General features: G+C 31.9%; 2 protein-coding genes across 4 annotated transcripts in view; one reads left to right on the top strand and one right to left on the bottom strand.

Moving 5' to 3' along the window:
- The window catches only part of LOC142337495 (cAMP-dependent protein kinase catalytic subunit 1-like), a 44,825-nt gene extending 31,417 nt beyond the window's left edge, over positions 1-13,408 (bottom strand). Inside the window, exon 1 of one of the 3 annotated variants that reach the window (XM_075386764.1) lies at positions 13,122-13,408. The gene's annotated coding sequence lies outside the window, so the exon portion shown is untranslated. Of the gene's footprint in view, positions 1-5,565; positions 6,375-12,948; positions 13,025-13,121 lie in introns of those variants that run through there. The other 2 variants (XM_075386767.1, XM_075386763.1) reach the window with 2 other exon arrangements.
- Positions 10,057-14,461, top strand: part of LOC142337494 (uncharacterized) — a 131,384-nt gene continuing 126,979 nt past the window's right edge. The window contains exon 1 of the mRNA XM_075386761.1: positions 10,057-10,300. The gene's annotated coding sequence lies outside the window, so the exon portion shown is untranslated. The remainder of the gene's footprint in view (positions 10,301-14,461) is intronic.

The following is a 14,461-nucleotide window of genomic DNA, read 5'->3' as shown; positions in this document are numbered from 1 at the left end:
TAATTAATTTTCACTGAAATTTTACTTAATCTGCTGAAAACCTGATTGAATATTCAAATCTTTTTATCTGGCTAGAGACCACCTGAACCCTTACTCTAATTAACAAATTCCTACTGAAGACAAAAAGTGAATCGAAGACGTTTAAACGCAATATATTTATTTCAGTTATTCAAATCATGCAAATTTTCAGTCAAGTTTATTGTTCCGACCCACTTTAGTGAGGGGAGCAACAATTTACTCAATTGGCAATAGCTATTGTACAGAGTTTTGGGTAGTAGCATTAGACATCTTGTAAAGTGTAGAATTTCAAATTATAAAGAGTTTTTAAAATTTCATTCTTTCAGAAGGGTTACTGAAATTCAAATATTCGTGAACGTTAGCCTAACTTCCGTTGTTTCGTTCCAACTTTTTGTAACTTTTGCTTAAATTTTGATAACTTTTTACTAAATTATGACAAAATTGTGCAACGATAGTCTAATTGATGTCACGTTTAAAGATATAAAAGAGTTGGTGAACTGTTTGAAACAACTGCTTTGTAAAAATGTTTAGCTAAACTTTTCAAAAAAATCACCATTGTTCCTTTTTTCTTAAAAATGGAATCAAATATGCCTATTTGCCCCACTTTATCCAGTTTGACCGGTGGCGCAGGCATAAAAATTGCTTACACAATCTTCTTATACTCAGACAGGGGATAAATGTACTTCCGGTTCCCAAGAAAGCTTTCTGGAAATAAGCTTTTTGTGGTATTTCGCTAATTTAAACCGACATTTATATAAAAAAGCTTAGTATATATTTGATACATTAAAATATCTGATCACAAAAAAATTAAATTTTTTACGCACAAATTTTTACAACGGCGTTTTTAACAGCCGCAGAGAGATATCACGGACAATTTTGATCTCATCGTTGAGTTTTGCAAAGAAGAAGGGTCGGATTGTGTTTTGGGTTAGCCCTAATGGTTTTTTTGTTTTGCATTTTTTCATGGAGTTTCAATTTTTAGGAGGTTCACTTTTGTTCCAATAAGGTCCAATTGTGTTTTAAGAGTAAAGCTCAAAGTTTTTTGCTCCGACAATTTGTTTTCGTCAGTTTTTAAATTTGAGTGTTTGAGATTTGCCAGCATTTGATATTCTTTTTGTGGTCTTAAGACTTAGTCTAATTAATCAAATGTCTAATTCGGTATCTAGGACCTAGGGAGCTTTCAGCGAAAATAACTAATATTTTCCGTTGATACATAAAGCTCATTTTGGTAATATATCTCCATAATTGTCCAAAATCCATTAATTGTTTTCAATATTTTGGTCAAATTAGATTTAAATTGAGAATCAGCAAGAGCAAGACCAGTTTTGATCTAATTTGTAAAACTTATAAATGAAAAACTATTCGGATTGTAATGGCGCGCTTAAAACGTTTTTTTGAAATTCGTCTGACGTTTTGGATTTTTTAAAGTTAATTCAAGACCAAAATGATTTCTGATCTAACCTCAATCATTATCATGACAAATTTAGGTGTAGAGTGAGGCCAGGGAACATCAATAACAATATCGGCGAAAATTTTTTTGTCTTCAACGCCGTTTGTATAAAATTGTTCGTGAAATTTTGAATTCTGTCTGTATTCAGTGTTAATGTGTATAATGAATGTACAGTTGGCTACCCGGGCTTCTACATGTTAAGTTTTTTTAATCATATTTCAGTTGAAATATGACGACTGTTATGTTGAAATGTTCAAAAAAATTTTCTTCAAAAAATTAATGGTTTTTCGAGATTTGCCACTTTCAATAAATTTCTTCAACCTTTTAGCGTAGTCTCATCGAAAAAAGAGGTTTTACTTTTTGTCAATTGCGCTATAGTGTAGTTTTCTTTGCGGTTTTTTATTTAAATAATGATGTTTTTAGCGCTGGACTTTTCATAACATTTTTCATTTTTTTTTTACATTTTCCGATTTTTGAGGTTCTGTTTTGCTGTCTTTTCAAATCTCATATCGCATTATTGGAGTTGAAGTGAGGCGCAATTGTTTATAGTAAACTTATAGGCTTCGACTCCGTTTCCTCGCAAAATTTATATTTTGATTTTTGCCTGTTTTTTTTTCTTTCTGTAGTCGTAGTCGATTGTTTCTGTATATCGACAGGCCTCAATGGTTTTGTTTGAACATATAAATGAAGCAATTGAGTGATATCAGTTGATAGCTAATTGCATTATTTAAAATTTATTTGTTTTCAAAAAAAGTGTAAACGTTTTTTGTTCCGACCCCTCTTGAGGGGGGGAGGAACTATATACTCAAATGGGTTTTTTTTTCTTGTTCACTCAATTTTCGCCGATCGATATATTCATCGTAGCGAGTTGAGACTGGTATCATTAGAAAGCTCGTCCAGCATAGAATATGGAATTAAAAAGATTTTTTTAATTTTTGTTTTCTACTGGGAGTTATCGAGGTTTAAACTTCTGAAAAAAGTAGAGTGAACTCACGTTGTTTTATTCACATTTTCTGAAATTTTTGCCTAATTTTTCGTCAATTTTGCAAAAATTTGTTAAAATTTTTAAGAATAGTGTCGTTGATTTTCTTTTTAAGGACAAAAAAGCCTTGTTGATTATTCTGATTTAATTTTTTGGTCAAAAACTGTGCATATATATTTCAAAATTCAGACTTTTTCATCAAAAACATCACGAAATAAGCTACTTTAGTCTACTTTGATAAAATTTGCCGGCACTACACCTCCAAACAACAATAATACAATCTTTGTAGTCTCAGAAGAGGGCTATTCCTACTCCAACTTCCGCTGAGAGTGCTTTGTAGTTGAAACTTTGCCGTTTTTTGCTAGCTTTACTCATTTATTATCAAAAATGCAGATCTTTTGAGTTTTCAACTAACAAATTATCTATATCTACAATATTCGAAAAATCAATAGCTCCTAACGGACAATAAGCATTAGCAGGATTAGTTTTGGGCCAATCTTGGACTGTTACAATTCAAAAAGAATTCGGATTGCAATCAGTCGCTCCTTTTTTTTTGAAAAAAGACATTTTTTTAATAATAAAGAACAGAACATATCAAATGAAAGCTGAGGATTGATAGGTCCCATTGGCTTCCTAATCAGCTCCAAGCTAATGCATTTAGTTTTACAACTGAAAGTTTATGATCGTTTCGACTTTTAAAAATAATTGATTTTTAAATAAATAATGGCTTAATGAACTTTTCCTCTTCTTTTCTTAATTTGTTCAACTTGCACCTTAGTGTCAGCAAAGAAAGAATGCTTTATCCTTCTACTGATTTGAAATTTAGTCTCGATTGCGTTTTTAAGCCGGATGTTATTGTTTTCTGGCTTTGATACTACTAGATTTCAGATTCTTTTTTGTTTTTAGAAAATTGCCAATTTTTCACATTTTCTAGTCACATTATCACATTACTGACAGTTCTCATATCACATTATTAGCGTTCAAAATTAAACATAATTGAACATATTAAAATCCTTAAAAATATAGATTATCAGTTTAACGAGCTCGACACTTCTTTCTTCAAGAAATTAACTGAATTTTTTAATTTTGTCTTTAACTGTCATTTATACTTTGTCATTTCAGTTGTATGAAATTTCCGGTATTGTGATAGGTTTCTCTGGCTTTTTATGGAAAAATAGAAGAGCCGATATTCTGATATTAGTAGATAGCTGATGGCTTTCATGACTTTGAAAACAATCGTTTTCCAAAACTAGAAATAAAAAACTTTTTAACTTCGCAAGTTTGTTCTTTTTAGTTTTCTTTTGGTGCCTAATCTCGTTAATTACCAGGCAAATATGACATTATGGTTGTCAAAGGAAGGCGCCAAAGGGATTAATGTCCCAAAATCTGTTTTTCTAAAGAATGCGTTTTAAAGAATGCGTTCGACAATGGTTTTTCACAAAAAAGTGAATTAATTTGATTTTTGTCATGTTTGACGTTCTGGAAAATAGCAAGTCTCAAAAAATTCTTTTGGATGAATAAATGACCCTATTATTTCAATTTGAATATTTCAATTTGTAATTAATGTTTTTCATGACTTTGGATATAATTTTGTTTCAAAAAAAAATCAAAATTATTACATACTTTTGCCCTTTTTTCTTTTTTGTCTACTTGTTTCCTAGTCTCACTAATAATTGGCCAAATACTACATTATTGGTGTCTGAAGAAGGCGCAACCGAGTATATTTTGAGGGCCAAAAAATGGCTTCACGATTTTGACAGCGTTTTCTGGCAAGTTTCAATTGAATTTTTGTTTGTTGATTTTGTTGTTCTTTTTAGTCGCTTAAAGAAATGAATAAGGACAGGTCCTATTGCTCTTCTATAGAAGCACTGGTAATCGTAAACCTTCGGGATATTTTACTTGATTTCTAATGGTTTTAATTACTTTGATGTTATTTGTTTCAAAAAAAAATAAGCGAATTTTTTTAACTTTACTGTTTTTGTTCTTTTTTGTCTGATTGTTTCCAAACATTTTTATGGACTGGTCCAATTTTTTTCTGGTGATTTATAAGTTATTTTCTATAGTTTTAGGTTCATCTGACAGTTATGTTGACTTTGTTATTAAATTTTGTTTTTTTTTAAAACGGACAAAAAGATTTTGATTTAGTTAATGTTTGTTGTTGTTGTTGTTGTTTGATTTTGCTGTTCGTCTTGACTCGCTTTCTTAATATTGGCATTTCACAGCAATTTAATGCTTCAATTTTTACTCCATTGAGTTATTTGCTTTGGAGGCTATCTTCGTTCATACACAATTTTTTTGAAAAATACTTGGGCTTTTTTTTTTGGTTTTTTGGGATTCCCAAAAAATAATTTTTGGGTTTTCTATCTGTTCCTCATTTGGTAGACAATTATGCCAAAATTGTGGATGGGCGGGGTCGGAACCTTATGTGCCATCGCACATTGCTGAGCCGCCTTGTTCTAATTTTGCCCATTTTTGTTTTCTGTCTACTTCTTGATTGTTCTCAATAGAGACAGGTCACATATTCCTTGTGGTGAAATGCAAGTAATTTGTTTTAGTTTACTCTTTATCTGCTGCTATTTTGACTTTTTCATAAAGTTTTTTCAAAAAAATGGGTAGACATTGCGTTTTGATCATAAGAAAGGCTTGTTGTATTATTTGATTTTGTTGTTTGTCATGTCTTACGCTCCTTAATGGCAGTTATAATCGGCCGGCCTTCTAATAAGTTATCTGTATAGTGGTTAGAGCTAAATCGACTTTCAAATGGATAAACCAATTATTTTCGAAAAATAAATGATGTTTTGAAAGTTTTCTATCTCTTCCTCCTTTGGTGGACAATTAAGTCAAAGCGTTGTTGAGCGGTGTCGGAACACTATGCGTGGACGCACATTACCGTGCCTCATTGTTAAAATTTTCAATTAAAAAGTTTTTCCACGCATGATAGAATATTTGCCCAATTAAACGTTTTCATGACTGATAACAAAAAGGGGCGACCGTTTGTGTATGTGTATCGATTTCTAATAAGTTTTAAATTAAACTTTTGACATTTTGCATTGTGAAAAGAGGAATTTACCGAGATAAATTGCGCTGTGTGGAATTGAAGTAAAAATCTTCTTACCTGAGAAATTATAGAGTACAATCAATAGCTGCAAAATAAAACTATCAATTGAAGAAGACAGGTATTTTAACGCCTTTTAGCACAAATTGTTGGTTTCATCTACACAAATTTTCCTAATTTCCAGTCAAAGTAAATAAAGTTTTGAATTGCAGAACCAAAACGATGCCTAATTAACCATATTTATGAATGATAATAAAACTGACGTTGTTTTTGCGCGTCTATCGAATTCAAAAGAATTTTAACTGAAAGGCGAATTCATTTCACGTGATAGACGGAAAAATTGTGATTGAAGTCGAACGGGAGGACTATTGAAGGGAAAATGACAATTTTAAGAGCGTTTTTGTAATATTTTTAAATCTGTTCACGCGGTGAACAATATACAGAGATTCGTTGATGCGGTACAACCTGAGAAGCACTTGAAATAGCCCTGGGAAGGGTTTAATTTGGTTAGTGAAATAATATAATAACTATTTATGACGGGGGTAATAATTTTGTAAGGACATCACGGAGGTACAATGATAACTCGCCTTGCCTGTAACAATGGTTATTATACGCACAGTGTTGTACTAACAAAAACAATATTGTTACTGGGGATATTTATCTATTCATTAAAGAGGCTTTCCCCAAGCGTGTTGGGGGAATTTTATGGATTTTCCACGGCGTACTTTTTCCTTACTCGGAGTTGATAAATCGGCGGCGTGTTGGAAAAATAGATTTTGCAGCACAGCTTTCAAGCGCACGGACTTGCAAACACACTGTCATTAAAACCAATTTCTACTTGAAAGAAAATGTATCTTTTGAGAGGTAACTTGATTGAAATTTACAGCCGAGACCAAATTTGGTACGGTAGAAAAATGCAACAAACACTTACAGACACAAAGAGGTCGATATAAAAGCAACATTCCCAATATTTTCAATAATTTCTCCCACTTAAAAGCAAAAAACGGCGACAAGAATATTTAATGCTTAAATAAATTTTTGTAAAATTATCTGAAACGTACAGTAAAGCGGAGACAAAAGATTTTTTTCTAAAAGATTTCATTTAAGAGCACACACTTCATTTAAAGCTGAGAACGCAAGCCTTACAAAAGAGCAGTGCGGCCTGTACATTTTGCAGTTTAAAAACGATGAGTAGATATGAGAAATGGAATACTATTAGGCCTCCAAATGGCGCAATTCCGATATTTATAATGCCTCTCAATTATTAATAATTCCCCATTTGGTCCCAAATTTTGTCACTGAAAAACAGTCAATGAAAACGTGCATAAGATTATGAGCATTTTGCCGAGCCAGCATTTTTTTTGGGGGGGAGGGGGGGGGGTAGTGACCCTACTGCTACTGTAAATGTAACTCCAAAACAATACTAAAAAATATAGTGATCAATTTATTATTAAGATCTGCATTAAAATGTAAAATTTTGTACATTTCGCATATGAAAAGAAGCAAATTAAATAGAAAAAAAAAGAAAACATTGTTTGAAAGCGTGCATTGATTTTTTCTTGATAACTTCAAGGACAGAACAATCAATTAAATAAAAGGAAATAACAATCGCGTTCGGCCATTTGAAATGAGGAAAGATTTTGGACGCGATTTGATAAAACTAACTAAAAGAAGCCATTGATTAAAATGACATGAAGCATTCTTCATACCATTAAAGAAGAGAGGAGATAAATTATTAAAGACCATCACTTCAGTCGCAGGGGTTACACGAGGTTAGAAACCAGAGGATAAAAAAAGGTGAAGCAGGTTTTAAAAATATTTATGAAAAGTATTTTCCGATTTTACTAACCTTAAAGCTATTGCAGTCAAAGACTGGCTGTAGTTTTCAAATGAGCAGTTGATCTTTTCCATAATGAGCAAAAATCTTGAAGGAAAATGAAAAGTATAGAATTTAAAAATCAACTCTCAAATGCGCGTCGAAATTTGCAGAATTAAAGTAATATAAAAATCATGTCTTAGGATTTTATTCATAGGAAATTGTTTTTGCGATCAATTTTTGTGGGGGATGGACAATATGCAAAACTGAATAATTTTGTTTAGCATATAATGACAGTATGTACACTTACGAAGATACGAGCGTTATTAGAAGACCTTCAATCTTAGGTAAAAATCTCTATTTAGAGAACTTTTTGATTTTTTTCCCGAAAAGTCATGGAGGTGTAAAACTATGAGAACATTGCTCGATTTCAACCTTTCTGTTCACTTTTCGACCGAGTTTGCAACAAATTTGTTGAAAATTTGAAAATTTAACAATATATAAATTGGTTTTCTTTTCAGAATGATAAAAAATTTTTGTTGTGCTATTTGGCTGTACGCTTTGTTGCATAATTGTTGCTGATTTTATTGTTCCGACCCACCTTACAAGGGGGAGGAACTCTATACTCATATGGATTTTTCGTTTTTTGTTCAATCAGTTTTGACCGATCGATATACTGATCGCAGACGGTTGTGACTGGCATCATTAGAAAGCCCGTTTAGAATAGAATATACAACTAAATTTTTTTCGATTCCACTCGATTTATCAAGGTCTAAAATTTTGTGAACTTTTAACTAGTTTTCGTTGTTTTTGTTCACTTTTTCCGTTTTTTACGCAATTTTTTGCCAATTTTGCTCAAAAATTTATTTATATTGTTAACAATAGTGTTTTATTTCTAAACATAAAAGAGTGATGTTAAACTGTTGAATCTAATTTTTCGGCAAAAAAATTTGTTAAATTTTTCAAAACCGAGGCATTGCCGAATCGACCCAACCCAAACTGCCGAAATAATCTTTATTTACTCTCAAGAGGGCTAGTTTTACTTTGCTTCATTTCAGAGTGTCCTTGAATTAAAATGTTGCAGGTTTTTGGTAGTTTAACTCGATAACTATCCAAACTACATCACTTAATTTTGATTTTTTCAAACATTGACATTTTTTGTCAACTTTTCCATATCCATTTTATTCGGAAAAATTAAATGTGCTTAACGGAGGCACAGTAAAAGTAATGCTAGCTTCATTCTGACTGTAGTTTTTTACAGTCCAAAAATTTTTCGGTCAGTAATCAGTCGCGGTTTTTTAAAACATCTTTGCACTTTCTTCTTTTTTTTATGTTATTTAGAGAACAGAACAATTCTGATGGAGGCCAACCAATGACAGGTCAAATTGACGGCTTTGTTAATTGTTATCTTGTCTCATTAGTTGCAAGTCCTAAATTTCGTTATTGAGGTTGAAAAAGCGTCATCGAACATATCTAATTCTTTAAACGGCTTCCACACCGAATCTTCGCAAAGATTTATTTTTTTGACTTTTAATATTTGTCAAAAAAAACTAATTTTTTGACTTCATCAATGTTTGTTGTCGTTTTTGTAGACATTTGATATATTCTGAGTAACGACCATTCTTGTTGGTTTTTCTGTCGGCATTAGTGAACCCACTTGAATTGTTCAATTAAAAGTTAATGTTTTCATGGATTTGAAGAAAATGATTTTTGGAGGAAAGAAACAAATGTATATTTTAACGTTGCTTTTTATTTTTTTCCTACTTATTTCATAGTCTCATTTGTCAGAGGTCATATATGACATTTTTCGCAATCTATGAAAACTCAACAGAATATATATCTTATTTCTTTTGGAATAGATTATGTTTGTAACGACATCAATACTATTCTCTCGCATAATTTTGATTCATTTTTTTTCGTCTGTTTTTTTTGTCGTTTGTTTTCATGGAGGAACAACATAAACTGGATAATGACAGTTTTCAATGTCTTCATTTGTGGTGGCTTGAATAATTATATATATTGTAATATATAATATGTGTTATAATTGTAATACATAGCTTTTAATTGCAATATATAATATATAATAGATAATGTATCGTAATTTTTTTTATAGTACTCTAAAGATTGTAGCTGATATCTAAGGGTTTCCATCATTTGAATCTATTTGTTTTGAAAAATATATTTGTTTTTGTTTTAACTTCGCACTTTTTTGTCTACTTGCTACTGAGTCTCATTAGGGACTTGTCCCATGTTTTATCTAATGAAGTGCGAATTACTTTGTTTAGTTTAGGCTTAGTTTACTTGTCGCTAATTTGACTTTGCTTTTCAGTACTTCTTTTGAAAAGATAGATATTGTGTTTTGGATGTAATCAATGTTTGCCGTTGCCAATTGGTTTTGTTGTTTGTTTTGTATCGTAGTCATAATAATGACAGGTCTCATTGGTCCTCTAATTTGGCGTCAATTACAAGTTATTTGAGTTGGAAACATTTTTTTATTCATACGTCATTCACGGTGGAAAGAGTTTGAATTTTTGAAATTTTTCTATCTCTTCCTCATTTGTTAGACAATTAAGCCATAACTGTGGATGGGCGGGACGAAACATCATCAGAAAACGCACATTACAGAGCCTTTTTTTTGCATCATATCTTCATGGAAAAAAGGTAGCGCAAAATCCACCAAATTGAATCAACCTATCATATTTTGTTTGAACATGAAAACAACTTGTTTAAAAATCCAATTGTCACAATATAAACTTTTCAATATTTTCAAAGTTATTGCTTTTTGGTTACTTTATTTTTGAATTTTTCATTACGTTTATCTTCACTTTTTCTTTATATCGGTTAATTGAGTTTTGAAAACGATTGCCGTAGCATACTTGTTTTTGCTTCAAGTTCTTGTTAATCAAATTTTTCTCTTTAATATGGTGAAGTATCTGAGCGTTTGTCGAAGATGGAGGAAATTGGGATACATTGTCTCTGGTGAGTTCCTTTCAGACAATGATTTTTTGTGGTACAAAAGAAGCCTTTAGAAGAATTCACAAATTTAGATTCCAATTATCAATAAAATGTCGCCTCTTGTTTTGCTATTGATCCGCTATATTTGAATTTTTTTGAGAAGGTTGTTTTTTTGCTGAATGAAATTTCCTGATGTTGACTTTGTAAATTTGTACGAACAATATCGTTAGTTTGAAAACTTTTTTCGAGTTAATATTCAAAGATGGAAGAGATTTTTTGTCGTTTCATATGTCTGTCGATGAAAGCGGGGAACATAAACTAAAAATCATTTTTTTCAAAACAATTTGAAAAGAATGTCAAAAGGTTGATTTTATTTATTTAAACAAAAAATCTATACATAAAAGTTATATGCGATAAATCAAAATGGGAACAATTTAAAAATTGTATCAGAGTTGCAATAGAATTTAATATTTAAATATCTATAGTGTCCACAAATGACAAGAGAAAATTGGTCTGGAACAGAGTTGATTTTATAATTTTGCATTACCTAAAAATATCAACTTCAAGTCAAATTTCATCTTGCTTCGGAAATTTATATCATATTTTCCCAAACTTGAAACAGTACGTGCTGACATATGAAACAAATTTGTTACTAATAATTGATGAAAAAATCGTCAAAAACAACTTCACTTGAATTCCATAACGGTAAGCAATGCCCTTAAATTTTTTTAACAAGGACCAGTATGAAACATTCAATTACTATTATTTAGTTTGTAAGATTAAAGGATTGCTTGAAGGTTTTTAAAGCAACGACATTGAAACCACGGAAGGAAAATCTAAATTCCGTAAAAGATTGCAAGCAGCTTAAAAATGTCCTACAACTACCCTTCTTTAAATTGTTCAAAACTTTTTATTGGGCTGCTTTTATTTGAAAACAAAACTTCTAAATTTATTGCATCTTTTGTTTTTTGTTAAATAATTTTGATTTTTTTTGGTTTTATGATCTTGTTTCTGTCTACAATGTTGATAAATGACATTTATGATGCTAAGTGATACAAAATTTAGATCACATGCGTACAGGGCAAACTGGCCAAAAATGTTGGGAAAACATTTCGGTAGACAATTTTATAGAATTTTCAATTGATTATTAAAGTCTATAAACTACAAAAATAGGTTAAGAATTGTTCCTGTCAAACCATTCTGGGAGATGCTAATAAAACTCTCCTGCGTAATAATTAATGCAGCAAACAGCTTGATGAGGTACGTTTTAACTAGATGGTTAAGTTGGTCACAAATTAGTCAAAATTGGCCGATTTAGAGTTTATTTATCAGAAATATTGCTAAAAACGCGCAAAATTTGCCAAGAAATTTTCATGGGTATATAAAAATATAAATACTTATATTAACCACTTTTGATTAAATAATATTAGTAATGAGAATAATGCGGACGTAATCTGACATTTGGGTAAAAAATTTCATTAGAACTGCGTGGTGTGGGGGTCCGAAGGTTCATCGTTTCCAGTTTTTTCCAAAAAAAAACTTTGAGATCTGAAATCTGCACTGAAACGTACTCGTCGTGAACTTGATGTGGCGTTTTTTTCATCTTTCAAAAATCCCTAAAAAGTCATGAACTTTAGTGAAAAAAGTTAGCGTAGCATATATATTTTTCTCACAATCTTTTTTGATGTGCTGAATCAGAAATTGAAACTCAATTACAAACTAGGTAATTGGAGCTGTTATTCTTGTGACATACGCAACTTAACGTTCAGCTTTTATCCTTGACTATTAATACAAAAAATTTATTGAGCGCAATTTACAATTTTATATCTGTTTTGTTGAATCAATCGGGTTCAATTTGTGTTTTTTCCACAGTTGAGCAGATATTGACAAGGACGACGTTGAGTGTCGTGGTCTCGAGCACGAGTAACAAGAATTTTACTATTTTAATAATTGAATTCAAAATGGCCTAAATGTACAAAATGTCACAGGTATTTATAGTCCGTATCAGTAAGAAAATTTACAGATCCGTCTAGATATAGATTAACTGATATGGGATAATTTACACCTTAGTTGTGAACAAATTTTTCCCCTGGCCGTATATGGCAAGTACTAGTACAGTGTTTTGCACTTAACACATTGTTCTCCCTACCTGAGAACATGTCATTTCTATCTAGTAGGAGGATCGGAGAGTTGGTTTCTGATCATATCTGGTGGTGGGAAGGTCGAATCTATCACACAAATTTATGGTTTATGTATACTGATAAACTTGTGGTATGAACAATTTTGAATCGACGATTCGGTTCAAACTAGAAGCCGTTATTCAATTTTACTCCACCAAACATTAGGTAAGAAAGTTTTCTTTTTATATCGAAGTTTTAACTTAAGTTGCTAAGTTCTCCACTTCTCGATATATCACAATCTTTTTTGATGTGTTGAATCAGAAATTGAAACTCAATTACAAACTAGGTAATTGGAGCTATTATTCTTGTGACCTTACGCAACTTAACGTTCAGCTTTTATCCTTGACTATTATTACAAAAAAAAATCTATTGAGCGCAATTTACAATTTTCAATCAGTTTTGTTGAATCAATCGAGTTCAATTTGTGTTTTTTCCACAGTTGAGCAGATATTGAGAAGGACGACGTTGAGTTTGTGTTTTTGTTTATCTTACCTGATTTAAAACTGAGCTGTATATTTTTCCGCTTGGATAAGGATGCTTATTTTGTAGCAACTTGAGGGGAAGTATCTCACCAAATAATTGCCAACCGATGATGGCGATTATAATATACTTTTTCCTGATTATCTCTGCACCCAAGTAGACGATAATAAAAACTATGTACTTACGTATGATAAACAGGAGTAGTAATAACAAACACTAGTTAATAACCAACAGTATATTTGTGTAAGTGTGTTGTTATACAAGATACGACTAGTTAATAAAAGCAGAGTGGGATAGAGAGGAGTACTAACTAGACTAGTTATCGATTGCGGGGGTTTTTAGGTAGTAATGACAAAATTGGCGTTTCCTGAATATGCAAAAATGCACGCGAAGGCGCTTTAGGGATGCTTCAACTCAACGTAGGTTAGCGTTGAGGAGGCTTTTGAGAGCTTTTTGAGAACGTTTTTAGCACCCAATTTTTTTTTGCTTCCCCAATTTTTAAACCCCAATTTTAACTAATTTGCCTTGGCGTATATATGTGTGTATACGTGTATACAGCTAAGCATCCCCGCAGATTAGGAAGGATAAAACAGTAACTGAATACGTTAGGAAAGGCTGTAAGGCAGAAAGAGAGCGAATTTATTCAAAACAGCGAGAAAAATGCGAAAAAGTAGAATATAAAAAAGATAAACTAAGCCAGAGAGCGTGCAAAATAGGTTATTGGAGCCTAAATTCTATTATCAACAAAAACGTTGCATTAACACAAAGACCAATTTCAAAATAGTGAAAATTGAGAGTTAATAGCGAAAAGCGTGAAAAAAAACAGAGAGGAAAGAGAAAATTAATAGCCTTTCTAACCATATATGCTGCTGCTCAAATACGGTAATAAAAATTGACATCAACATTTACACTATCAACCCCCCATCCCTCCTCCTCCCCCTCCCCCGCTCCCCCCTCCTCCTCCCCCCACCCCCTCCCCCGCCCCAATCCCTTCCTCTACCCATCCCCGTATCCATTAAATACATAGTATTGTCTTTGTAGTACACTTTCCAATGTCATCGTGTTAAGCTGCAAAAATGTGAACAAAGCCATAAAATGAGGAAATATTTCAATACTTAGTTTTCCTTCATTTTGCAAAATGCATACTTCAATTACAAAAATTTATGCATGCAACAGCATCAATGCGGATAAAATACGGCAGAGATAATGGTATTTAATTTCTTTGTTTTGAGGACAATATGAAACTAACAAATTTGTTGTAGGCAACTAGAAGTGAACTTAATTAAGTGTGTCAGAGTTCCATTTGCCTTTGAAAATTTGGTGAATAAAATTCAAAAGAAATTGATTTTAAACAACACGAAGCCTTCAAAGAGAAAAAGAAATACGAAAAAATAAAATTGCAGTTAAATGATTCAACGCAAGGTTTGCATGTTTTGCGTTTGTTCACATTGAGTGAAACATTCTACCGAAAGTCTAGCTATGAATTTTCGTTTCTTCGAGAGCGGAGTTTTCATCTAGGCGAGAC

The sequence above is a fragment of the Convolutriloba macropyga genome, chromosome 4 (assembly GCF_964194025.1).
Source record: "Convolutriloba macropyga chromosome 4, txConMacr16.3, whole genome shotgun sequence".
Lineage (NCBI taxonomy): Eukaryota > Metazoa > Xenacoelomorpha > Acoela > Convolutidae > Convolutriloba > Convolutriloba macropyga.
This window is presented reverse-complemented; position numbering and strand designations above follow the sequence as displayed.